This window comes from Herpailurus yagouaroundi, unplaced genomic scaffold, assembly GCF_014898765.1.
Source record: "Herpailurus yagouaroundi ecotype Mexico unplaced genomic scaffold, PumYag 181, whole genome shotgun sequence".
In the NCBI taxonomy this organism is placed as follows: Eukaryota; Metazoa; Chordata; class Mammalia; order Carnivora; family Felidae; genus Herpailurus; species Herpailurus yagouaroundi.
Window position 1 is genome coordinate 11,714,493 of NW_024412412.1, and position 27,863 is coordinate 11,742,355.

Sequence of the window (27,863 nt, forward strand, 5' to 3'; positions counted from 1 at the left end):
CCACCACTTCGTATTAGCTGAGTACAGTTTTCTACTTTTATCCATGTTTTTAAAGGGGGAAATAGCACAGACACTTACTCAAGATTTATATTAGGCCCCAAATGCTCCCAAGTACGTCAACCATACCAGGGCAAATTTGCAAAACAAGCATTATAGCTGAAGCGTGTGTGTGTGTGTGTGTGTGTGTGTGTGTGTGTGTGTGTGTATCTGTAGGTTTGTATGTAATGGACCTAGAAATGTGTCTGCTGGGAGTAGATGCAGACAGACTTCAGGTCTCAGGGCTTTATCTTCAACTGCAGAGAGCTACCTCGCCCGACTCACGGTCCTTCAGGAAGAAATCCACATTGACTGATCATCTCGGGGGTCTCAAGGCCCTGGGCATTTCAGCCCATTGAGGAATGAGTCTGGAAGGCCATTTATTATTTTTTTTTTTAATTTTTTTTTTCCAACGTTTATTTATTTTTGGGACAGAGAGAGACAGAGCATGAACAGGGGAGGGGCAGAGAGAGAGGGAGACACAGAATCGGAAACAGGCTCCAGGCTCTGAGCCCTCAGCCCAGAACCTGACGCGGGGCTTGAACTCACAGACCGCAAGATCGTGACCTGGCTGAAGTCGGACGCTCAACCGACTGCGCCACCCAGGCGCCCTTGGAAGGCCATTTATGCTTCAAAGCTTCCCTTGAGGTTGAAAAAGAGTTTGAGAAAGTTTGACTTTTCCCTTTGCGCACCTCTCCCCCCACTACCTTCTGTAGTTGTTGATCACTTACAAATATCTTGCATGTCAAAGTCTGGCTTAGCATCTGCTTCCGCAGACTATATAATGGTAGGTAGGTAGGTAGGTAGGTACATACATAAATACATACATACATGAAATGTTTATATTTATCAAACTTTTATGTTGAAAACCATGAGTTCACAATGGTACCTACCTTTTTGTATTCTTAGACTCATTCACAGACATGGAATGTCTCCCTTTATCCTTCGTATATTTACTTATCTGATCAATATTCTAGTATGTCATCAGTCTGCCCATCTCACAGGCATCTCCCTCCAGCTGTGCACACTCTCACTTCGTGTCGTCCGGACTCTAGTTTTCCACCACCCTGTGCAGCTGTTTGATCTCCAACAAACTGAAATGGGCCATTCACCCATGAGGACTATCTCCTTAGGACACTTGAGCTCTGACACCATGATGAGCTGTGGCCTGCTTCCCCACTCCCATGCGGATGCCAAAAACATGATTGAGACTTGTTAATGGCCCCATATGGTGTCTATTTGTGAAGCTATTACTCCTTGTCTCAATGTCTGTTTTGTCTGATACTGAACTAGGCAATCTAGCTTCTAGTGTGTGGTGTGTGTGGGCATGTATGTGTTTCTCTTTTTACTTTGGACTGTCTTTTTGCATTATATGTTTTTAATTTTTTTAATGTTTACTTATTTTGTGAGAGAGAGAACATATGTGCATGGGGGAGTGGCAGAGAGCAAGGGAGACAGAGAATTCCAAACAGGGCCTGTGCTGTCACCACAGAGCCTCACATGGGGCTTGATTTTAGAATCGTGAGAGCATGACCTGATCTGCAATCAAGAGTCAGATGCTCAACTGACTGAGCCACCCAAGAGCCCCTCTTTTTTGCATTATATTTAAAGTGCTTCTCTTGAAGAAAGTACAGTTGGGTAGTTTTTTTAATCTAGTGTGACGTTATTTACCTTTTATTTGGAATCCCTAGTCTGTTTACATTTGTCATGATTGATGAGGTTGCATTTAAATCTACTGTCTTGCTATTTTCTATTTCACTGTAATGCAGTATTTAATAATATGACCAAAATATAAATTTTCTGTAAAGTATTGCAGCCATAACAAATTATAAACTATTTTTTTAATTCCCATGAATATTCTTGAGATTATATATTACTCTGAAAGAGATGCCCAGGTAAATAAAGTTTAGGAAGGTCTGTTTGAGATCATATGCCTTCACCTGATAAAACCTTCCCTTTAAGAGAGGTCAACCACATTAACTAAGTCGTAGTTCTAAACATAAGAATTTAAGTCTAGTCCGTAGGTATCCTACATTTTTCTTAGTGAAAACTCCCTCAGCTATCTGTTTATCGAGATCATGTCACTTACTGCCCAGAACATACAGTTATTTCTAATACTATATGACTTTTGTGGTTGTCTTTGTATATTCCCTATAGTTACTAGTGACAAATAACTATGGACTGGAGGGCTTCTCTTGGGAGAAGAGTGAGAATATAAAGCAACTATTTATTAAGTAAGATCATTACTGGTGTAAATCAAAGGAGATTTCAAAATACTAAATTAGACAGTCATTGGCAGACCAGAAATTGAAGCTTCAAAATTTTGTCTTTCTCATCAAGGCAGCACATATAACTGAAATGACATCATACATTTTGTCAGTGATTCATCCATGTCCGCATCTTCTACTTCACATGTCTTTTAACTAAATATATTGAGGTTTCAGTTTTTCTGAAGTTTGTTTATTTTTGAGAGAGAGAGAGAGCGCACAAGCAAGGAAGGGGCAGAGAGAGAGAGAGAGAGGTGGACAAGGAATCCAACGCAGACTCCAGACTCTGAGCTGTCAGCACAGAGCCCGACACAGGGTTCGAACCCATGACCCGTGAGATCATGACCTGAGCTGAAGTTGGACGCTTAACTGACTGAGCCACCCAGGTTCCCCTGGGGTTTCAATTTTAGGTATTTATTTGTCCTTTGAGGACAAAGCAGTGTCTGAAGGGCATCCTGTGGATTAAAACTGTTAGTTTTCTCCAAAATATTATTCTTTGCTTGTATGCATATATGCATATTTGTATGTGTCCACATGTGCACTCACACACACGCTGCATTTGTATAATGCCAAATTCCTGTCCTGCTGAGAACTATCTAAACAAACACCACGACAAAATGTCGTAAAAGCCGTTAAGCTTTTAAAGAAATAGCGATCTTAAGCCCATCAACTTTAGGGAAAGTTAAGAGAAAAAATAAAAGAATAAATGTATGGCACATGAAAAGTGGATCAGACACAGAACATGTTGTTGCCCATCTAGATGATTTTTCCTTTAATCCTTTGTATGGTTGTTCAGTAAAATGTGTAGTGTAACAATTTAGATGTTTATTACACTAGTAATACCACTCTGCTGATAGATCGGTTATCGTGCATCACTATCACAGTGAATTTGTGTATTGTTAGTTGTCTTCTCATATGTAATGGACTTCATGATTGATTAAAAATCCTCAAAGTAGTGAACTTTCATTCAAATATGTGAATATTTAGAAACAAATTTGATCTTTATCAGCAAATAATGGATTTTTTAATGACTTTGTTTTTTGGAAGACATATTTTAATCCAGAAATGGCTAACACTACATTTTCCTATTTGATTTGTGACCACCTGTAATGGATAGTAAGTTCCTCATTCAGATACCCCACTTCTGAAGAATAATTCTTTCACAAACAGAATAAATCTCACACAGTAAAGTAACATGGTGCTATAAACCCTCAAACACCTAGTCTTGAATTTGCCATTAGGCACTCACTATTTTACCGCGTATCTGCAGATAGAAGATGCGTCAAAAATTCAGGGGTGCTCAGTCTTGATTTTACATGTCCAACACTGAAATACAGCTTTCATTTTTAAATAATCCATGTAATTTTCTTTAACTTTAGGAAAGTTGGGAAAGCAGCGATCCAGACTGAACTTAGATATCCAGATTTCATGTTAGCAATTGCTTTAAATATGTTTTTGCGTAATGTCTTTAACACATTTGTTTTCTCATGGAGAAAATTCATATGTTTTAGTATGTCTGCAGCCTGTGTATTCCTGTCTATATATTTTAAACATCGTTGAAACATATAAAAGGAAGCCCTCGACACTTGTTTCTTGTCAGGGTTGAGGCAGCAATATACTGTTAGTGTGCTACATCTCAAAATTTTATGAGATTTCACAGTATGGCTGTGACATTTCACAGTACAGCTGAAGTGAACACAGAGTTTATATATCAGTGCATACACATCAAATGTATTTGTGTCTTTGAGAATTATATGTTAATGAGAGTCAGAGAAATCATCCATGGCAATGTGTTTGTTTGTTTGTTTGTTTGTTTGTTTGTTTGTTTATTTGTTTGAAACATTCCCTGAGACCAAATTCCGATTCACTTCTGTTTGGTTCTAAAATTACTGTATTCAGTGCTGTTTGCATTCCCCAAGACGAAAGCATCGGAAGACGTGTGTCGTCTCAGATTTTTAACCGATGCTTGTGAAAGGCAAAAGCTCAGAAAGAGTTGAAAAGCAAGAGATGATGAGGACTCACAGTTTGTCTTTAATCTGAATGTTGCTGTGATATGTGTAAATTTTAAAGACTTTTCAATGGTCATTTACAGTTAGCCACGTATAGTTTTAAGTACCGTCTGAGAGTGGGAAGGTCCTATCCCTAATAAGATGGCTCATTCTAGAAGGGCGATGCAGACACATTGTTCCAAGTTCACCTGCAAGGCTGCGGCTTTGCTTTCAGCAGTATAGTTCAGAAGCATCAACTTGCCACTTTTTTGTTGTTGTTGTTGTTGTTGTTGTTGTTGTTGTCATCCACAGAGGCAAAGAGCATACAAAGGACATCATTCTTGACAGAGCGCCTTTTGTTTAAGACTCTTTTATTTCCTAGTAAGATATTTCACTTTCACCCCTACCGTATCTACATTATTTAATACAGGAAATCTGAAATCACTCCTTATGGGGATACTGATGCTGAGTTTGCAGCCAAGAAGTGTAATCGTGCCCAGACGCGCAAACACAGAGGAAAAGAGAAGAGAAAAAGGCTCACTGAAAATGTGGCTCTCTTTCTGGACTAATAATATTTTAATTGGAAAATTAACATTTATTCACCCACCGTATAACATTTCCAGTGAACATCTTCTGCATTTTTGCTGAGTATTATGAATAGTGATAAACACGATATTAAAAAGCTATCAAGTCTAGCATCATCTCACATTGAGGAGAAACAAATGTCACGGAACTGGAATAAGATTGACACATGGCAAAGTCAGTTTTTAAAGTAGGTGACATATTAACCATTCGTAATATATAGCCCATTATTGCTTTTTATAAACCGAGGCAATACTAGGAGTGCATAGTTGAATTACAGTAAGAGATCTAAAGACACATTCCTTGTGGTGCCTGGGTGACTCACTTAAGCCTCTGACTTTGGCTCAGGTAAGGATTTTGCAGCGGCTCGCAAGCCGTGTGTGTGTGTGTGTGTGTGTGTGTGTGTGTGTGTGTGTTGACAGCTAGGAGCCTGGAGTTTGCTTCAGATTCTGTGTCTCCCTCCCTCTCCCTCCCTCTCTTTCTCTCTTTCTCTCAAAAATAAATAAACATTAAAAAAATTTAAAGATACTCTCCTCTTATTAACAGTGGCACCCATCCTACTTTTTTTTTAACAGCATTGAATATGTTAGATTGTAGTTAATTATATCTATAAGAAAATAAGACTCAACCTAATTTGGTTTTATCAACAATCTAGTGGTAGAAAGACATTACTGTTGCCATTTTAGAAATAAGGAAACAGAGTTCAGCTGGAGGTTAAAAGAGTTGCTAAGACCAGACACTGCTGAGAAATACCAAAGACCAGGAAGAAAAGTGATCTTGTGCCTCCCCCCGACTCCCCACTCCCTTCTCTCCTGCCTGCAGAAGTTCACATTCTGGATATTGTCTCTACTCATTCAGAACCACTGAAGCGCGGTTCTCAAAGACAACTTATTTTCACAAATAGCTTCTAATAACTAGCTTAGGGACTGAAAGTAGACATTAGGTGAAGAACTAGGGATATAATTTATTTTTAATTTATTTATATTTTCTTTTTTGTTTCTGACACAAACTATCTTAAGATATCATCTGGGGATACTGAGCCAGTTTGGAGGGCAGTTAAAATATGACCTTTGAGCACTTGACATACTTTTTACACTCCCTTTTCTCCCTTTTCACTGAGTAAATATTTGCAGATAAAGATAAATGAAAAAACAAAAGATTAGGATAGATTCGTGTGAATCAGTGTAGCACCTGTTATGTCCATGGGTATTCTGTTGATTACATCTTCTGTCAGTTTAATTAATTCCATTCTCTCTGTGCAAGGTTCCAAAAAAAAGATTAGAAGTTCAGGCCACTGCTCTTTCTGACATATCTCATGGATAGTGCAGAATGTAACCATTTTGGAAGTTTTATCTCTACTGCTTTTGGAGGTTTAAGAAGCTGTAGCTCCCATGTATGGATACATTCCAGTAATTCAGTGATTCTCAAAGTGTGGTCCCTGGACCATCAGCATCAGCATTACTGACAAAAGGGCTTAGAAATCCTTGGTCTCGCCTCAGATGTACTGAATCAGAGTCTCTGGGTGTGGGGCTCAGCAGTGTGTGTCTTAAACCCTTCATGTGATCTAATGTCTGCTAAAGGCTGAGAGTCACTTCAGTAAAGCAGACGATTATGTGGGCAGAAGCATTCTTCAGTCTTTCTGAGGAAAAAAAACTTTGAGAGGTAAGTTTATTCCTCTTGACTATCGAACATCGATAGAAATCAGGAAACTGGAATTCTATTGGTCTGCCACATCTATTTTTATAACTATGCAATAGCCAGTTGATAGAATAGATGCGTTTGTGTTTGTACTGTCTACTCAGCTTGGAGGAGTCCATTTTGCAAGAGCAGAATCAGCTGTGTGCTTCTTGTATGAAGGTACAAGCTCTCTGTCCCTTTGCTGCCATAGCCCACAGAGACCGCTAAATATATTTTCTAAGAAGCCCCTTTTCTTGAATCTGAATTATAAACATTAATAAAACATAGTCTAGGGAAACTAAATTTGGTTATTTTCTTTATAACATTATAGTATATTCTATATAACATTATAGTATATCCAAAAAATAGTCATCAGAAAAATTCGCTTTGTATGTTACATATAAACATTTCTAGTTGAAGTACAGGTTTTATTTTATTTTATTTATTATTTTTAATTGAAGTATACTGGACATATTAGTTTCAGGTGTGTAATAAAGGGATTCAACAATTATGTACCTTCTGAGATGCACTATAATAGATATGTATTACAAGACTACACCACTGTAAGGTGCAGTCACCCTCTGTCACCATGCAGTTATTGCAGTCTTATTGACTGTAGTCTCTCTATGTTGTGCTTTTCTTCCCTGTGACTTACTAACTGGAATTTTCCACCTCGGAATCGTCTTCACTTATTTTGCCTCACCCCTTATCACACCTCTCCCCTCTCCTCCTCTCACTACCACCAATTTCTTCTCTGTATTAGGAGTCTGTTTCTGTTGTTGACAGTGTCTTAGGTTACAGACAGAAGTGAAATCATATTGTATTTGTCTTTCTCTGACTTACTTCACTCAGCATCATACCTTCTGGTTCTATCTATGTTGTCACAAGTGGCACAATCTCATGCTTCCTATGGCTGAGTAATATCCCATTGTGTTGGTATGCCACATCTTCTGTCTCTACTCGTTTATCAATGGATATGTAGGCTCATTTCATTTTCTGTGGGTAAATATCCAGAAGCGGAATTATGAGATTCCATGCTATTTTTATTTTTAATTTTTTTTTCCGAGAAACCTCTGTAGTGATTCCACAGTGGCTGCACTGATTACCAGTCCCCCAAAGAGTGTGAAATGGTTTCCTTTTCTCCACATCCTCACCAACACGTGTTATTTCTTATGTTTTTGATACTAGCCATTCTATTTTGAGGTGACATATTGTGGTCTATATAGTCAATTAATCTACATCAAAGGCGATAAAAATATACGATGGGAAAAGCAGTCTCTTTGATGGTATTGGGAAAACCAGATTGCTACATCAAAAGCATGAACCTGTACCACTTTCTTACATTCGATACAAAAAACAAAAAACAAACAAAAAAAAAACACCTTAAAATGGATTAAAAACCTAAACATAAGATCTGACACCATAAAACTCCTAAAAGAAAACAAGAAGTAAGTCTCTTGGACATCAGCCTGAGCAATATATAGATATAGATAGCAATATCTGTATCTTTATATTTTTTCTTGGATATACCATGTGCCTCCCCAGGCAAGGGAAGCAAAAGCAAACATAAACAATTGGAATTATGTTAAACTAAAAATATTGTGCATAAGGAAAGGAACCATCAACAAAATGAAAAGGCAACCTATTGAGTGGAAGAAGATATTGTCAAATGGCATATCTGATAAGGGATAATATTCAAAAATAAATAAAGAATTGATATAGTTAAACACCAAAACAACAAATAAAGCAGTGTTTAAATAGGCAGAGGACCTGAATAGGCATGTTTCCAAAGATCTACAAATGACTTACCCATGAAGAGCTGCTCAAAATCACTAATGATCAGGGAAATGCAAATGAAAAGTAGGTTTCAGATAAAACTTAGAAATAAGCTCTGGGAATAATAAAGCGTTTACTATGTTTAAACATCACCTGTGACGTGGTAGCATATTTATAGCTATACTAAATATGCAAGTTATAATTAATCAATTTTTTTTTACTCAACTGTAAATTTTATGGATCTAATTTAGGCAGTATGGCTATCTACACACAAGGCTATATTTCAGTGGATAATATTTGTCAACTCAGATGCTAAAAATATGTATATTACATAGAGGTAGTTTAAAGTGCTAGTTGACTTTTTTAAAAGGGTAACTATTTTTGTTATTCATTTCAAAAACATTTAAATGGTAGAGAAAGCCCACGAACATCTATAAGCCTGCCTACTAGACATTTTATCTGCAAAGATGAAAATGCGAAGTGCACTTAAAAGTTACCTTTGGTATTTTCAAAGACAGGAGAGGATTTTACTTTGCATATGGCATATCTTTGCTTCTCATATGCTTCAAAAGATTAAACACCAAAGGCCTCTGTTAAAGGCAGCTATTTGCTATGATTTTGATATTGGCCTCAATATATTTGATAGAAATGCTGATCAGGGTGACATCAGGAGCTACAGATATAAATGAGTTGTCTGCTGTCCCTCCCACCTGCTTTTTAAAAAATGACATGTATCATTTGTTTATCTTATGTTATAGAAAAAGCAAGTCTAAATGATGCATCTTAAGGATTTTGTTTCTCATTACTCTTTGTTTCCCTAATTGTGCCACTTTCTCATTTGAAAAAAGAAAAGATGACAATGGCTAAGTTTGAAAAAGATTGACTCTTCTAGAAAGTAGAAAGCTGAAATCTGAATACCAATCTAATTAGAAGTGTATAAATGGGACTGGAAACAAAATTTCTGTTACTAAGTTGTGTTGTTCTTTTTGTTTTTTTGTTTTTTTATAGTTCTGAGTAGGTGTGGATTTCTGCTCTCATAATGTGTTAATGGAGGTGCATAGACAGTTAAAGCTGGTTGTGAGCCGTGGCCAATGTTGCTATAAGTTAAGGGCAAATCCTGAATCTTGTGATGAGCAAAATACACTCTTAGTTTAGGTTTCTTTATAAACATGTTAAAATGTGCTCCTGCCTTTAGCTCTAACAACATATTCACCCTAAACCAAAAAACTTGCTGTAAAGTCTATCTGAAGGGTAATTTCATAATTTTCAAATCCTCAAATTTCACACATTTATCTGAAGCTTCATATTGCCCATAAATTTTTTCAGATATTTTTAATTTAACACATTTTAAATTTTGATTAGGATTACATATTTCATAAAGAGCCATAACTCTGTGAGCTGAAGTACATAGTGAAGGGGAAAAACAGTAGATATTTCCCTTTGATTCATATATTCCCTCTTATCAGATGATGATTATTAAATTGAGGATGGTAAACACAAAATTAGTGATGATTAAGTAAATATCATCGTCTGACCTGACATGAACCAACCCCCTTCTCTTTTCAAACTTGCACGCGCATGCACACACACACAGAAGAGGAATCAGGGTACTAGAAAAAGAACTTACAGCTCAATAAAGAGGGGCATGATACTAAATCCCAATGATTGTAGAGGCTCAGCTCCATGAATAGAAGCCTCGGTGGTTAGAGAATTTACTTTTAATATATCTGAAGAAAATGAGCTCATGTGTCAGAACTGCTGGAGGCTGAGAGCCTAATTCATCCATGGAACAGGGATGAGAAAAGTTCTGCTGTCCAAGCTGACAAAGCAACACACAAATGTGCAGTCTTATGTCTGCACACAAGTGTGGCCTAAAGTCACATTTCTCCTTATGTTAGCACCTCATGCAAAGGTAATGAGGAAAACATGTATGAAAACAACACAACAGAAGTCTGGTGGGGCAAATATCAGAAAGTTTTGTCTGAATGTTTTAGGAAGAAAAGTCGGTGATTACAATAAACTGACAATTAACACTGGAAAACATTTTATATAATGAGATAAACCAAGAGAGATTATAGTCAGTATCTTTACAGTGTTTAAAGGTTTAAAATAAACTATGTAGATTAAGCAAGATCAATATATAATGGGGGGGGGAAGCTTATTAAAGGAGCAAAAAGAATTCTAGAAATGCAATGATAGCTATTGAAATAAAATCTCATTGGGTAGATTAAACAGTAAGGTAGATGTTGCTGAAGAGAGAATCAGTACATTGAACAAGATAGGTAGAAGTCAGATTTTTAAAAATCCTAAATTAATAGATGAAGAATGTAAAGGAGAAGTAGCTAGAATGGAACTAGAATGAGAATGTTTAGCAGATATTTAAGACAAGTTCAAAAAAAAATATATATACACACACACACACACATACATACATATATACATATGTATGTATATATGTATACATATATATGTATGTATGTATATGTATATATGTATTTATATATGTATATATATGTATGTATGTATATATTTCAAGCATAAGAGAGTGGTACTTTTCAATAGAAACTACTAAATTATTTACTAGATTTAAAAATAAATGAGTTTGGGGGCATCTGGGTGGCTCACTCAGTTAAGCATCTGACTTTGGCTCAGGTCATGATCTCATGGTTTGTGATTTCAAGTCCCGTGTCAGGGTCTGTGCTGTGCTGACAGCTGGGAGCCTGGAACCTGCTTCAGATTCTGTGTCTCCCTCTCTCTCTGCCCCTGCCTCCCCCCCCTCAAAAATAAATAAACATTAAATTTTTAAATGAGTTTTACATTTACATTTTACATTTACATCAAAATTGATTTGACTCTTTGGCAAGGTAAGAAAAAGGCACTCCACACCTAAACACATCATAGAGATATAAAAGTGCTCAGTGAAAAAGGGAAAGTCATATATGTGTAAGAGGTAGAAAAAAAACTACTTAAAAGGAGTAGAAAGTAGTTTAACAACATACGTTTCATAACTGATAATAAGATGCTGGAGACAATGGAATGGCATGTTTAAACTATCATTGAAAACTAATGACCAGCCTAAAATTCTATACATAGTTGAGTGATTCTTTCAAGAATAAGGATGGAAATAAAGTACCTTCTGACAAAACCTGGGAAGTGTTTTCTGGTTGTGGAGGTTGTCTCTAGAATGCCCCATCATTTCTTCCCTGTCTGTGGACATTAGCCATTTCCCTTGGCAAGGTGAAGTCTGTTCCTCCGCCCTCTGAAATCTAGCTCAGCCTGCAGCTTCTTAACTAGTCGAGTAGGGTACAAGTAACACTATGCCCATTCTGAATCACACGTTTGGGAGGATTTTCAGCTTCCGAGCTCGCTTTTAAGGCTCTTGGTCATGGTGCAGGAACTCTGACCACCATGCTGGAGAGAGTGCTGGATGAACCCTGAGGCTGCATGGGAGAGGAAGGACCCAGTGGGGCTCAGCTCTCTAGGTGTCCCTGGTGGTGTGCCAGCCTGGCAAGTGAAGTGGCCTTTGAACGCCTCCAGCTCAGTGACAGGTCAGTTTATAGGGAACGATCCAGCAAATACCACATGAAGCAGCAGCCTTAGCCAGCCAAGCCCTGCCAAACTTCTCCACGGTGTGTGACCTAGAATGAGAAGGTGGTTGCTTTTAGTCACTAAGTTTTGGGGGTGGGTAACCACTGCAATAGATATTGGTACTGGCTGAAATAAATAAAAAAGCATATACTTCAATAAAAAAGAAACTGGGACAGGAGGCTGGAATGGGTTGAAGATGCAATGACATGGATAGAGGATGTTTAAGTAGTCGTTAAGACTAAAGAAGAATCAACTTAACAAAAATTCGAAAAACTACCTTTGGGAAATTAAAGAAAAAGATGGAAGTGAAATAATAATAATAATAATAATACAGTGGAAATTGAACAGTGAAAAGACGAGACTTAAAAATCCCAAAGGCTTTCAAAACAAATCAGAGGATATTGAGATAATTTGATTACATTTCAATTTTTAAAAGTATTGGGGCACCTGGGTGGCTCTGTAGGTTTAGTGCCCGACATCAGCTCAGGTCATGATCTCACGGTCTGTGAGTTTGAGCCACGCATCGGGCTCTGTGCTGACAGCTCAGAGCCTGGAGCCTGCTTCGGATTCTGTGTCTCCTGCCCTCTCTGCCCCTCCCCTACTTGTGCTCTGTCTCTCAAAAATTAATAAATGTAAAAAATAAATAATTAAAAAGTGTTTATTAATTTTGAGAGAGAAAGAGAACAAGTGGGAATGGGCAGAGAGAGAGAGAGAGGGAAAGAGAGGATCCCAAGCTGAGAGCACAGAGCATGACGTAGGGATGGATCCCAGGATCTATGAGATCATGACCTGAGCAAAATGACGAGTTGGCTGCTCAACTGACTGAACCTCCCAGGCGCCTCTAGATGTTGTTAAATCAATAAATATGTGTGGAAAATGTTTAAAGAAAAGAAATGCAATTTAGAATATGGAAATGAAGAAGAAGGAACAGAAAACAGAACAAAACATCAGAAAGTCTTTGGTCGGTCCATTAGTAAGCCAGGAGGGGCAGATGGGTGGCTCAGTAGGTTAAGCATCTGACTCTTGACTTTGACTCAGGTCATGATCTCATGGTTGGTGAGTTCTGGCCCCATGTGGGGCTCTGTGCTGACAGTGTGGAGCCTGCTTGAGATTCTCCCTGTCTCTCTGCCCCTCTCCAACTTGAGTGCACATGCGTACACACTTTCTCTCTTTCTCTCTTTCTCTCTCTCCCTCTCCCTCCCCCTCTCCCCCCTTCTCTTTATCAAGGAGTATTTTTAAAATTTTCATCTAAATGGTATTTATCAAAGGCACTCATTAAAATGTGTATCACTCAGACTTTGTAAGTAAATGTATGGGGGAGGGGAATGCCAACAATTTACCAATCTAAATCAATTACTTTAGCCATTTTAATATTAAGCCCTTCACTTCCCGCAAAACACATTAGGGAAAATAGATCTTTACTCAGTTACATAAATAGCAGCTTGAAAAATATGACAATCATGAACATGTTTTTTTTTTTTATCTAATATCATATATGTCTATTCATTTATTTAAGGGAAGATTCCATAGAAATACTAAGAAAAACTGGTAAATCTACAATCACACTGGGAAAATTTGTCTTTATTTAAGAAACTGATATATTAGCAGATAAAGGAAAGGGTAAATAAACAGGATTTTTAAAAAAAAATTTTAATGCTGATTTTTTCTTCTGGAGAGAGAGACAGAATGTGAGCAGGGGAGGAACAGAGAGAGGGAGGCATAGAATCCGAAGCAGGCTCCAGGCTCTGAGCTGTCAGCACAGAGCCTGACGCGGGGCTCTAACCTACAAACCATGAGATCATCACCTGAGCTGAAGTCGGATGCTTAACCCACTGAGCCACCCAGGCACCCCAAGAAACAGGAATTTTAAATAATACAGATGACTAACTTATTCTAAATGACGTATATAGAACTCTGTAGTCGTCTTCTCCACGTTAGATAAATGCACTTTCGATTATATATGGGTTAAAAGACAATTGACATACAGGCTCTATTTTCATACTGTATTGTAATAGACATCAGTGCACAACCATAAAAGGAAACACATATCTGTGAACCCAAAGTATACACCTGACCCTTTAACATTCTAGGCTTGAACTCTGTGCATCCACTTACATGCAGATTTTTTTCCCATATGGTAATGTAAATGTATTTTCTCATATTTTTTTTAACATTTTCTTTTCTTGAGCTTAATTTATAGTAAGAGTACAACATATAATACAGTGTACAAAATTCCTGTTAATCGACTCTTTATGTTGTTGGTAAGGCCTTCAGTCAATAGTAGACTATTTGTAGTTCAGTGTTTGGAGAGTCAAAAGCTGTATGTGGATTTTTGAGTGCATGGGGCAGGGGGTGTCGGTGTCCTAACCCCTGCATTGTTTAAGGGTCAACTGTACTTTTCAATAAGAAAAAAATCCATAAGGGAAAATTGGAAATATATAAAAATGAAAGACCACTATGATAGATTTGGCAACAGGCTGCATGTATCAAGCAGGGTTGATAGTGCACTGAATTCAAGAAGATAAAAAAACAAAACAAAACAAAACAAAAAAAACACTGGAATTGAGTCAATAGTAAAAATAACAAGTGAGACCATAAGGTAATACAATTTTAAAAAATGGTTCTTTGAAAATAGAATAAGATAGAAACTCTTAGCTAACCTAGTCAGGAGGAAAAAAAAATAAAAAGCTGAATAAAAAATGTAAGAAATGGATGAGGCAATTAGATTTTAAAAACACCAATAAGCATGTTATGTCAGTAAATTTAAGTCTTTGTTGAAATGGTCTTTGTTTAAAAAAAAAGTAAAGTATCAAAAGTGATTTGTAGATACAGAAAATCTGGAGAGACCAATAATCATTAATAATTATTACAGCTATTGAGTCTGTTTGGAGTATCTTCCTGCCTTTAAACAAGACACTCCAAGTCGTTTTACAGGCGAATTCTACTGAAACCCAAAGCCTTAAACAGTCTCTACCCTCAAAAATTTAGTTCCAAAACTTAGAGACATAAGGCTAACATTGTCAGTATACTATGACCACTGTGGCCACCCAGCCCAATTAAAGACTATTAGGACAAAGAAAAATGACGTTCAGCAGAATTAGAAAACACTGTTAGACATCTATTGCCACTTAAATATTTAAAGATAAAACTTCAATTTTGTGGAATAAAGTGGGGGGTTTTCTTTGCTTATTTGTTTTGGTTTCTTTTTTTTTTTTTATGCTTATTTTGAGAAAGAGAACGAGTGGGGAAGGGGAAGAAAGAGAGGGCGAGACAGAATCCCAAGCAGGATCCGTGCTGTCAGTGCAGAGCCCAACTTGGGGCTTGATCTCATGGGACCATAAGATGATGCCCTGAGCTGAAATCAAGAGTCAGTTGCTTAACCAACTGAGTTACCTTAGCACCCCATGAGTTTTTATCCTGTAGACCAGATTAGTTTTATTCTAATATGTGCACTTTTCATGAACGATATTTTTGAAATGTTGGAGTTCTTGCACCAGGTTGTAAGAGCATTGTTGTTTTTTTTATTATCTGCAAACGTTACTAAAATAGATAGGAATTGAGCCTTAAGCATATATACATATACATATGTATGTATATGTGTGTGTATACACACACACACACACACATATAAATATTCAAGTAAATAGTTTTTAACAAAGAAAATTTTGATGGGAAGGAAATGGAAATGAGTCATTATAAATGTATAAAAAGAGCTCTGTTAGGATACCACAACCATGCGAGGGAAGGATGGTGAATGAAAACATTACTAGGAAGGAAGCATCAGCCTGTGGAAATCTTGTATCATCAGAGTGTTTGCTATGGACTAAATATTGTCTCCCCTCCAAATGTATACATCGAGGCCCTAATGTTATGGTGTATGGATGTGGGACTTTGAGAGATAATTTTAGGTGATAAGGATAGAGCCCTTGTGAATGGGACTAGTGCCCATGAAAGAAGAGACACAGAAGAGATGATCTCTTTCTCCATTATGGAGGTTATAGCAAGAAAGTGGTCATCTGCAACTTAGGACGTCCCAGCCTCTGGAACTGTGAGAAGAAAACATTTGTTGTTTGAGTCACCACTCTGTGTGATTTTGTTATAGCAGCCTGCATTGACAGTGGTCCTTTCTCTACAGTGAGTATGGAGGAAGTGTTTAGGGAAGCTGGATGTTGTCTTTCTGCAGAACTGTGACACAAAGAAAAGAGGTAAAAAATTTGAACTACTAAGAACCATTTATGTTGTTAACATTAATTTTGAATGAGGAACACTAAAGACATGTAAAGAAATGGACAGTATCTGAAGAGTTAATGCATTCACATAATCCATTTCTGCTTAAAAATGTAAAGTTCATGCTGATAGATTTTGAAAGAAAATGGATATTCATAGTAATCATTCTCAGTTTATAATAATGTAACCACTGAAACAGAACATCTGAGCACATTTGCATATGTTGATACAAAATTATGAAGTTCTAATAAAACTCTAAATGAAATACAAAAAAAAATTCCCCCAGGTAACAAAATCTATATAGTGAACTTTCCTGAAATATTCTAGGGAATTAAATTTATATCCATGTATCTTCTACTTACTGTATACTACTGTTTGCCTTTTTAACTGTGAGTTTCAGAATTACATGGCCTTTTCCATGAAGAAAATTTTCTTATTTTTTTTTTAATGTTCATTTATTTTTGAGAGAGACAGAGACAGAGTGTAAGCAGGGGAGGGGTAGAGAGAGACAGAGACACAGAATCCAAAGCAGGCTCCCATCTCTGAGCTGACAGCACAGAGACCTACGTGGGGCTTGAACTCCCGAACTGTGAGATCATGACCTGAGCAAAGTTGGACACTTAACCGACTGAGCCAGGCACCCCACAAGCTTCCTAACTGTTAACATGTCCTATGTAACGTGGTTTTCATATATTAACTGAATCCTTTAAGTGAGGTGCTATTATTTTCTTCATTTAACAGACAAACTGAAACAAAAAACTTACGTCACTTGCTTTAGATCACACAGCTAATGACATTACTGTAATAATGCCCAATTAGTCAGTAGAGAAAGGGTAAGCCTTTCAAAAATATGTGAATTCATAAAGCTATACAGTCCTGCTTACAAAAGAAGTAATGGGTGATAAGAAAAGCAGTCAAACATTCTAAGTTAAAATTTATGTTCTGGTAGTAAAGACACATGCTAACGATAACCTTATTTATTAACTTAGATAGATTCACATGTAGGATCCATAATCAGTCTTTTAAATAGGTATGAAATACACCTACTAGTCTAGAAAAGGGAATGGCACCTGGTTGTTTTCTGAAAACGTTTCAACTGTTTTAATTGTGAAAAACCTCGAGAGGAAAGAAGACTTATCTTTTAGTCCTATGATTGTAGCCTAGCATGAAGACTAATGCATTGGTCATAATTGGTTTATTTACTCATTCATTATTCATTTGCCATAATTATTCATATTTAATTGAAGCATAATTGACATACAATATCGTATTAGTTTCAGGTGTACATCATAGCAATTTATGTTTTGATACATTATGAAATGATCCCCACAGTAAGTCTGGTTACCATCTGTCACCGCACCAAGTTATCCCAATATTATTGACTATATTCCCCATGTTGCGCACCACATTTCCATGACCTAATTCTTTTATAACTGGAAGGCTGTACCTCTTAATCTCCTTCACCCATTTTGCCTGCCTCCCAACTCCTCCCCTTTATGGTAACCGCAGTTTCCTGTGTCTATGAAGCTGGGTTTTTTTGTCTTGTTTTATAGATTCTACATGTAAGTGAAATCATACATTATTTGGTTGTCTCTCTCATTTCTTTTACTTAGCATAATACTCTCTAGATCTATCCAAGGGGGTTCAAATGGCAATAGTTTGTGTTTTTTTTTATCTTTGTTTAAGGATTGAGTAGTATTCCACTGTATCTCTGTCACATCTTCTTTATCTGTTCATCTGCTGATGGACACTCAGGTTGCATCTATCTTAGGTATTGTAAATTATGTTGCAGTGAATGTAGGGGTGCATGTATCTCTTCAAAATGGCGTTTTCATCTTCTTTGGAATCATCTCTAGAAGTAGAATTGCTGGATAATATGGTAGTCCCATTTTTTATGTTTTTGAGAAACATTCATACTGTTTTCATTAGTAACTGTGTGTACCATTTTACATTCCCACCAGCCATGTATGAGGGCTCTCTCACATTCTCACCAGCACTTGCAATTTTTTATCTTTTTGAAAATAGCTAATCTAACCTCCATGATGTGATACCTCATTGTGGTTTGATTTGCATTTTCCTGATGATTAGTGGTGTTTAAGCATCTTTTCATGGGTCTATTGACCCTATGTAAGTCTTCTTTGGAAAAATATCTATTCAAGTCCTCTGCAGTTTATTAATTGGATTTTTTTAAAAAATAATACTAAGTAGTATATGTTATTTATATATTTTGGATACTAAATTGTAAATATGTTATTTGTAAATATCTTCTCCCACTCAGTAGGTTGCCTTTTTATTTTGTCGATACTTCACTGTGCAGAAGCCTTTTAGTTTGAGGTAATCCCATTTGTGTATTTAAGCTTTCATTGCCCTTACCTGAGAAGACTGGTCCATATATATATATATATATATATATATATATATATATATATATATATATGTCATATGTGGTAGTATGTGTGTGCACACACACACATACGTGTAACTATCATCAAATAGTTTACTGCTTCTGTTGGTCGTGTGTGTCTGTGTGTGTGTGTGTGTGTGTGTGTGTGTGAGAAATAGTGTACTGCCTATATTTCCACGTTTCAGGTTTCACATTCACAGATTTAATCCATTTTGCCTATCGTGTAAGGTAATGGTCCGCTGTTTTTTGTTTTGTTTCTTTGCATGTAGCTGTCCAGTTTTCCCAACACTACTCGGAAATGTGTATCGTTGCCTGTTGCCTCCTTTGTCATGAACTAATTGACCATGTACGTTTGGGTTTATTTGTAGCCTCTCGGTTCTGCTTCATTGATCCGTGTATCTTTGTGCCAGTACCATACTGTTATGGTTAATATGGCTTTGTAATATAGTATAAAATCAGGAAACAAGGTACCTCCAGGTTTGTTCATGTTTTAGTACATTACATTGGCTGTTTGGGATATTTCGTGGTTTCATACAAATTTTTAGCATTCTTTGTTTTGCTTTTTGGGAAATTTCATTGGTGTTTTATAGGGATTGCATTGAATGTGTAGATTGCTTTGGGTACTCTGGACATTTTAACAATATTAATTCTTCCAATTCATGAGCACAGTGTATTTCTCCATTTGTGTCATCTTCAATTTCTTTTTTTATATTTACTTTTATATTTAGATGTTTACCTTATTTATATTTATTAATTCCTTACTGACTCATTCACAGTAATAATTGGTTCACTCATTCATGTATTAAGGAAATACTCATTGAACTTCTCTATTTCTCAAAATGGGGAACACAATAGTGAGTGGATAAGAAGTTTCTGCCCTCTTGAATTTTACATTCTAGTGGGAATAGACAGGCAATATATGATAAACAAAGATACAGTTGATTCTCGTTAGTTTTGGTCATTATGTTTTATAAAGTTGCTGTGGACACTGAATTCATGGCTCCTGAACCATTGTTCTTTGGGGAAATACTGTATTAGCTTCCTGTGAACTTCTGGTCACACTATTTTCATCAACCTGTCAATATATAACCATGTTTTATGTGTGCTGCTTTTTAAAATTTTTTAATGTTTATTTTTTTTGAGAGAGAGAGAGACAGAACACGAGTTGGGGGAAGGGCAGAGAGAGAGGGAATACAGAATCCAAAGCAGGCAACAAGGTCTGAGCTGTCAGCACAAAACCCTCCGTGGGGCTCGAACCCACAAACTGTGACATCATGACCTAAGCTGAAGTCAGATGCTTAACCAACTAAGCCCCCCAGGCGGGCACCCCTGTGTGTGCTGGGTTTTATTTTATTTATTTTAAAAAAATGTTAACGATTGCTCATTTTTGAGAGAGAAAGAATGCGATCAGGGGAGGGGTAGAGAGAGAGGGAGACAGAATCTGAAGCAGGCTCCCAGCTCTGAGCTGTCAGCACAGAGCCCCAACGTGGGGCTTGAACTCATGAACCTTGAGACCATGACCTGAGTGGAAGTTGGATGCTTAATTGACTGAGCAGCACCCTGTGCTGCTTTTTAAAGAAAGCTTATTTCTCTCTATTTTGGATTCACTAGCATTGAGCACATGGCCAACAGCACTGTGACTCACATGTGAATGAAGCTTATCTAACACACATTGTCTCCTTGAGGCACATCAGAGCCTTCTTGGGAACACTAAACGTCACTTCAGCATGATGCTTGGAGGCCATTTTAAATAGCAAAATCACCAACAGATTTCACCAAAATGTGAAAATCTGACCATGATAACACTTGTTTATAGCATGATGACAAACCAGAAGGCAGTGTCCCCGTGTTCGATGTCAGTTGGGAACGTCTGTCTCAGGTGCAGGCATTTTTCACCACTCTGCACATGTCTGTGAATACGTGCAGGGGTCCCACAGTATTGACTTTGGGGTGACAAGTAAATTTTAAGGAGTAGGTAAAATTGCAAATAAGGAATTTGTGAATAGTAAATAACAACTCTACATTCCATCAGATAAGTGCTATGGAGGAAAGAAAGCAGAGTAAGGAAGGTGGCCAGAGAAGGTGTCTGTGGAGTGGGGCATTTGAACAAAAGCCCCGAAGAGGAAGGGGTATCCTGGGGCACCTGGGTGGCTCAGTCTGTTAAGCATCGGACTTCAGCTCAGGTCATGAAATCACAGTTCATGGGTTCCAGCCCTGTGTCAGGCTCCGTGCTGACACCTCAGAGCCTGGAGCCTCCTTTGGATTCTGTGCCTCCCTCTCTCTCTGCTCATCCCCACTTGTGCACTCTCTCTCTCTCCTCATCCCCACTTGTGCACTCTCTCTCTCTCTCTCTCTTTCTCTCTCAAAAATAACTAAACTTAAAAAAAAGGAGGGGGGGAGGAATCCTGAGACTACCCAACAGAAATACATTACAAGCAGAGAGAACAATGGCCATGATGCCATAGCGTGTTTGAAATGCTCGAAGAACTGTAACCTGTGGGGCTACAGTGTTATAAGTAGGTGCAGAGGCTACGAGAATGAGGCAGGACAGTTAGTCAAAATTAGATGATGGGGGGTGGGGGTGGGGGAGGTGTCTGGGTGGCTGAGTCAGTGAAGTGTCTGACTTTGGATCTCTGATCAGGCATGATGTCAAGCTTCATGAGATCCCGCTCCACGTTGGGTTCTCCACTGATGGGGCAGAGCCTGCTTAGGATTCTCTGTCTCCCTGTCTCTCTTGCTTTCCTGTCCCCTCTCTGTCAAAATAAATAAATAAAACTTTAGCTAATGGACCAAACTGTAGGCAACGATAAGGGGTTCACCTGAGCAAAATGGGAACTGACTAGAACCTGGGCCGTCCATGCAAAAGAATCTGACTTGAGTTTTATAATACCCCTTCAGAGCCCTGGGCTGGGAGTAAATCGTGGAGGAGTGCTTCCCAATAGATGATGCGGGGAAAGCAGGTTTCAGGAATCCGCTGGGATGAATGATGCCAGAGGTGGTGGCGGCTTAGATCAGGAGTGTGGAAGGGAAGGTTGCACAGTGTGCAGGATGTAAGTTGTTGGAATAACTGAACAGACTCTCTGGTTGGTTGGTTGGTTGGTTGGTTGGTTGTGGAGTCTAAGACAAACAGAGGACTGGGCTCTGAGCCCATTTGTTTGACCTGGGTAACTGAAAGTTTGGAAGTCCACTTATTGAGATGGGGAAGACTGTAGGAATAGCTCGGTGTCTGGGGGAAGGCAGAAGCAGGAGTTGAGTTTCAGTCAAAATTCAAGATTTATTAGACATCTTAGGGGGGATTTTGATGAATCCCCTAGATACACTACATAGGAATTCAACACAAAAAATTATCCATTTGTACTGAATTTATCCATTAATGAATAAACCCATTGTGTAACTTTTATTTCAGCTCGGTCATTGCTTAAAACATGGTAAATATTTTAATATCAATTACGTGCTGCAGAATGAAGTGAAGTTCCAATCAGACAAATTGAGTTTAAATCCTGGTACTTCTGCTTTACTTATCTAAAATGTTGGAGGAATTACTTCCTATATCAGAAGTTTTTCTTCCTTATATATAACAGACAAAAAAATACATTCTTAATTAGACTGAACATTAAATAGTATACAGATAAGAATCTTCATATAGTACACAATAAATATAAATTCCCTTCCACCATACCCTATAATTTCAAATAAAATGTCTGGATAGATGGCATGGGTTTTTTTTAAGTATTATTTCCAAAATAAATAAGTACATAAATACCTTCATGACTTGAAGAAGCTAAGTTATCATAAAAGGCAAATGTGAGTTTAGGAAACTAAGCTTTGGCTAATGGACTGAAACCTATTACAAGAATTTCATGTCCATACTTTTATTGACTAAGAATGACAAATTGTAAAATGTATCAACTCATTTAGTGAGCCCAAACTCATTTAGTGATCTGATACTCTTTTACACTTAGGCTGGTCTTCACTACCGAACCTTTTATTTTTTTAAAGTTTATTTATTTATTTTGGAAATTGAGAAGCGGGCAGGGCGGGGAGTTGCAGAGAGAGGGAGAGAGGGAGGGAGGGAGGATCCCAAGCAGGCTCACCATCATGAGTGCAGAGCCAGACATGGGGCTGGAATTCATGAACCATGAGATCATGGCCTGAGCCAAAATCGAGAGTTGGACACTCAACTGACTGAACCGCCCAGGTGCCTCACTTCTGAATCTTTCTTACCATAATTTTTCTTAGTCAGCTATCAAGATACATTGAGATTCATATGTGAGTTAAACAATTTATAGCCAACAGAGGTTACTCAATAGCACTAAGTGGAACAATGTGTTATATTAATATTTAAGAGTCAACATATATTGAAAGAACTTAAAGAAATTCTCTTGTGTAAAATTTCCTTCATTCAGATGTTAAACTCTGTTCAGAAAGCCATAATTTTTCAGTCACTCGAATGCTTAATTCTTAAGATCCTAAGGCTATTTAAATAGGATATATTTTATTTGTAAATAGCATTTCGAATTAATAGACTTGACTGAGTATTGCACTGAATCATATTGTGAATTTGAAACTTTACACGTGAGAATACTCAGGCTAGCAAGAAGCATAGAGAAATAACATTACTAACTCTTAAGAAGAAAAACAAAGTAAAATTACTGAGCACAAACTATGCACCATTTATGGTACTGAACGTGTCGCATGTTAAATCATACTGAATTCTTAGGACTCACCTATACTGGGAACTGTTTTACAGATAACAGGATGGAAGCTTAAGGGAAGTTAAGTTCCTAAAGTCAGGAAGTGATTGATCTGGGTTTTGAACACATCAGTCTTTTACTCCAAAGCCTCTACTCTCTCTTCTGTATTATGCTGTGAATGGAAAACTAGATCTGAATGAAACAATTAGCTGTCTGACCTAGGTTCATTCATTTTATTAACTCATTCCATCCACAACTTCCTTATCTGTAAGTGCAGTACAATGGAATAGAGGCCTATGATGAACAGTAGCTCTAAGTTCACAGAAGCTTTGTTAGAAACCAGCATCTACTGGTGTCATGTGAAATTGAGCCCCAGTTTTATTAGGCGTAAACATCATAAGAAAGCAATCATAACAATAATAACGGTAATTTATTGCTTTTGTGTGAGTAGGAAAAATGTGAGCAGTCCTCACGTAGATGCACACAAGGAAGAAGGTCAATCACAGTGAAAGATAAACAAGAAATCGGGCATAGGGACCTAGAATAAGAGTTCAGAATCGAGACATTCCAGCAAACAATTTGCAGATTCTGCAAAAACACCACCACTCGTGGAACTTGGTACGCTCATGCCTCAGAAGATTTTATTTCTTGAAATGCACTTATTTATATCACTTGCGAAGGGACATTTCTTGTTAGGGAAGTAAATTAACCATTTAAAATAGACGTTAGTTGGAAAATAGAATTCCTTTTACAGAATTTCACATTACTGTCAACTTTTCTAAAGCAGACCTCTCAGATGAAAAGAGAAATGTATATTTTTCCCCCTGATGATTTGTTATTTATTTATTTATTTATTTATTTTAATTTTTTTAACGTTTATTTATTTTTGAGACAGAGAGAGACAGAGCATGATCGGGGGAGGGTCAGAGAGAGGGAGACACAGAATCTGAAACAGGCTCCAGGCTCCGAGCTGTCAGCACAGAGCCCGACGCGGGGCTCCAACTCACGGACCGCGAGATCATGACCTGAGCCGAAGTCGGCCGCCCAACTGACTGAGCCACCCAGGCACCCCTGATTTGTTATTTATATAGTGCTGACATTTCTCTTAAAACATTCTGCATTTCTATTTTTTGGACCGCATCACTCATACAACACGCTCTTTTGTGTGTGCTTTGTCTCTCAACGATAATGCTAACCGCATTAATATAACTGCTTATTTATAAGATGGTCTTCTTTAATGGGCTCTTAGCTCTTAGAGGGTGGGGAATGTATCATATTAATTGTTTAATCCTGGGTGGAGAGCCCGGTGACTGGGTGTAAAAATAATCAATGTTTATAGACAAGAAAGGGAAGGAAGTTGGTAATTGACCTCCGGATACCACAATGGTTAGTCTATTGTCAATTCAAATGGTTGCACAATCCCAGCGCATTATGTAAGTTTGATCATGGACCCTGTAAACTATTTGTGTTTAGATGGAAATGATCTTCATCAAATGATGTTCAAGGTCAGTGAAACCAGAGTGCTTCCTCCAGGCAAGTGGTCCTTGGCAGGGAAGTTACTTCCCAAGTGTAAGGTGTGTGTTCATACTGAAGGGAGTAATGGTGCGTAACTCACGTGGTAATGTTCAAATTGTACGTATTCTCAGGAAATGTTTCTCCAGGAACATAACTAGAATAGCTGTTTCATTTGTTCAAATGTATGGATAGCTTCGCTTGTTGGGAGTCACTAACTATTCCCTGGATATGCAGTGGCTTCCCCACACTCACAGTGTTAGCACTGAGGACACAGAAGGACCACATTTCTTAGGCAGGCATTTAAATATATAACTTGATTATTAATTCAATCAAATTATGGGTGATGCCTATTATCTTTATAAATAGATGTAAAAAGTATATATGTGTGAAAGAAGCATTGATGTGGAAAATGCTACAATAACAAATCTTATTATAAGAAAGAATTTTGAAATAACTTGCCAGGAGGGTAATGACCTCAATTAAATTTTATGTGAAATAATAATTGGTGATTTTAATAAAGGAACTCTACTGCAAATGGCACATTTGATAATATAATATTTTGGTAGTTCTTATTTCACTTTGGCTTGCATTTATATTAAATAAAAATCTTTGAGATAATCAAGTAAGATTTATAATTTAAAGAGCTTTTTCTTTCAAATACTTAAATAGATTTTAGATAGTTTCAAATTCAAAAGGATATAGAAGAGTAATCTTCTTAGAGATATTTATTCTATCAGTGAAGGAAAATAATGAAATATAAAAACGTGCAGTGAATATTGAAGTGATCAGAACTCCAAGAAGAGAGAAATTACAAGCCCCCGTACTTAGAAACATTTCAGGGAAATAAACATTTTGGGTGTAAATCATATGGAAAACACTAAATTGAATTAATGCTTTCTGTAAGAATATAATCTATTCCTATGTTTACATGTCCTTGTGTTTAGGGATTTTTTTTAAACAAAACTATTTCATGATGGTTACACACTCTTCTGAAAATGCTTCACATAAAGCACTCACAGGTAGTTTTGAGTTGAGATACCCTCACAATTCAACTAGGAAAAGCTTTTTGTTTCTATCACTACAAACAAAAATTTTCTCTGTTAAATACTGTTGAAATAAGCAATACTAGAGGGCTGCTGTGCACGCTTAAACACTACATTTAAATTAAGTTTCAAACTCGCAAAACCTACATTGTGATGCTCATTTCCTTTAGCCTTGAAAAAAATCCCCTGTGCTGATTTTTCTATGGCATCATGTGAATTTTAACCTGGTTCTGGATGAAGCCTGTCAGCCACAGGGAAGGGTTGCATAGGCTTTTCTGTTATTTACGTGGTATAGTTTTTCACAGTTGGTTCTCAGTATCGTTATCCAAAAAAATGACGAGGCCAGCTTGGAGTGAAATGAACAACAATCAGTGGAAGGCATGTTTGAGGGGATTCAAGAGACACGTTAATAACCTGGTTTAAAAACACCGAACAAGCTCACACTGCCCACGTATAAAATATTTTCAGACTCACTGACATTCACCAAAGACTGTATTTCGATTTGGTCCCACCCTGCCACATTTTGCATCAAATTACATCTTCTTTGTGTTTTGGGATTTTACCAACTATATTTTGAGGAACCATATGGCATTATCCCTGCCATAATAAGTTCTCTGTGTGGCTGAACAGGATTTGCAAATATTATGCCAAGATTAATAATTAACGTGTGATGACCAGTGGATAAACCTTCTTAGGACCCTCACTATTCTGGTGGCTCTTCTCTGAGCACACTCTAATCTCTCCTTCTTAAGACATGCCATCAGAAGCAACCATAATATTCTAGATGTAAACTGAAACATGCAGAAATTAATGCAAACTTTTTTTTTCTCTGTTGTATTCTAAATATAATAAAGCTATAAAGTCTGCTTAACGCTAGCTAACCTGTTTAGTAATCCCATCTCGCTATTGGTATATGGAATTTGTGGTCATTTTCTAGGAGTTTAGTCCACTCTCCAGGGAATTTGATAATCACCCTCTCTGTGAAATGCATCTATCAGAGTTACCATGGCTATGACCGTGGGAACTGCCAGTGGAGCTCAAAGTGTCAGGTCAGTTAGGAGCAACTCAAATTTCTCTCCTGGGAATTTTCTAGTACATGTACTGGGTAGTTATAGTAACATTAATAGAAATATCAGAAAACCACACCATTCTATACCATTGCAACAGAGAAAAGCTCTGTGCTCAGAGATTCTGCTTTAACAAGTTAGGCAGTGAATAGGCAATCTAGTAATTTGTTCTCATTTTTTTTTTAACTTTATTTTTTTAAGTAGGCTCCCCACCCAGCGTGGGGCTTGAACTCACGACCCTGAGATCGAGTCTCATGCTCTACCGACCGAGCCAGCCAGGTGCCCCGTCATGTAGAACTTTAAAAGCAGTTTCTAAGTGTGTAGATATTAAGAAGTCATGCATTGTTGTATTTCCAGAAAATAAAACCTTTGACTCTTTAGAGCGGCATCGAATGTAAATCAGATTTGTTTGATGTGATTTCTTCAGTTATAAATAAGCTCGTGTGATGAAGAGGCGCTAAAAATAGCAGGAGACAGTGATAATATTTAAATGAGTTCTTTTTGAGACCCAGTGGTGATCTCCCATTACCCTCACTACTCCCTAACAATATGTGCACATGCGCGCACACACACACACACACACACACACACACACCCCGTGGAATGTGTAAACTGGGTCCATTGTGCACTGGGGTGGCTGGACTATTGTAGCCCTTTTTTGCAATGAATTAAACTGAGGGCTATGTAATAAGACTGAGGGCTATTTTGTCCCCCAGAGGATATTTGGCCATGTCCGAAGATACTTTCTGTTATTAAAACTAGGTGAATGCCCCTGGCCTCGAGTGGGTGGAGACCAGGGTCGCTGCTGAATATCCTGCAGTGCCCAGGAAAGTCGCCCACAACAAAGAATGGTCTGGAGCAAAATGTCACTTGTGGGAAGGTTGAAAAATTCTGAATGAGACACTTAAGCCCACAACTGAGCATATCGAATTGCTCAGCTGACTGAGGCACCAGCTGACTGTGGCAGTCTGTGAACAAATCCCATCGTGAACCAGACTG

At 37.6% G+C, this 27,863-nt stretch overlaps 1 pseudogene; it reads right to left on the bottom strand.

Annotated features, from left to right (window-relative positions):
- The window catches only part of LOC121040010 (tropomyosin alpha-3 chain-like), a 42,551-nt pseudogene that overhangs the window by 13,924 nt on the left and 764 nt on the right, over positions 1–27,863 (bottom strand).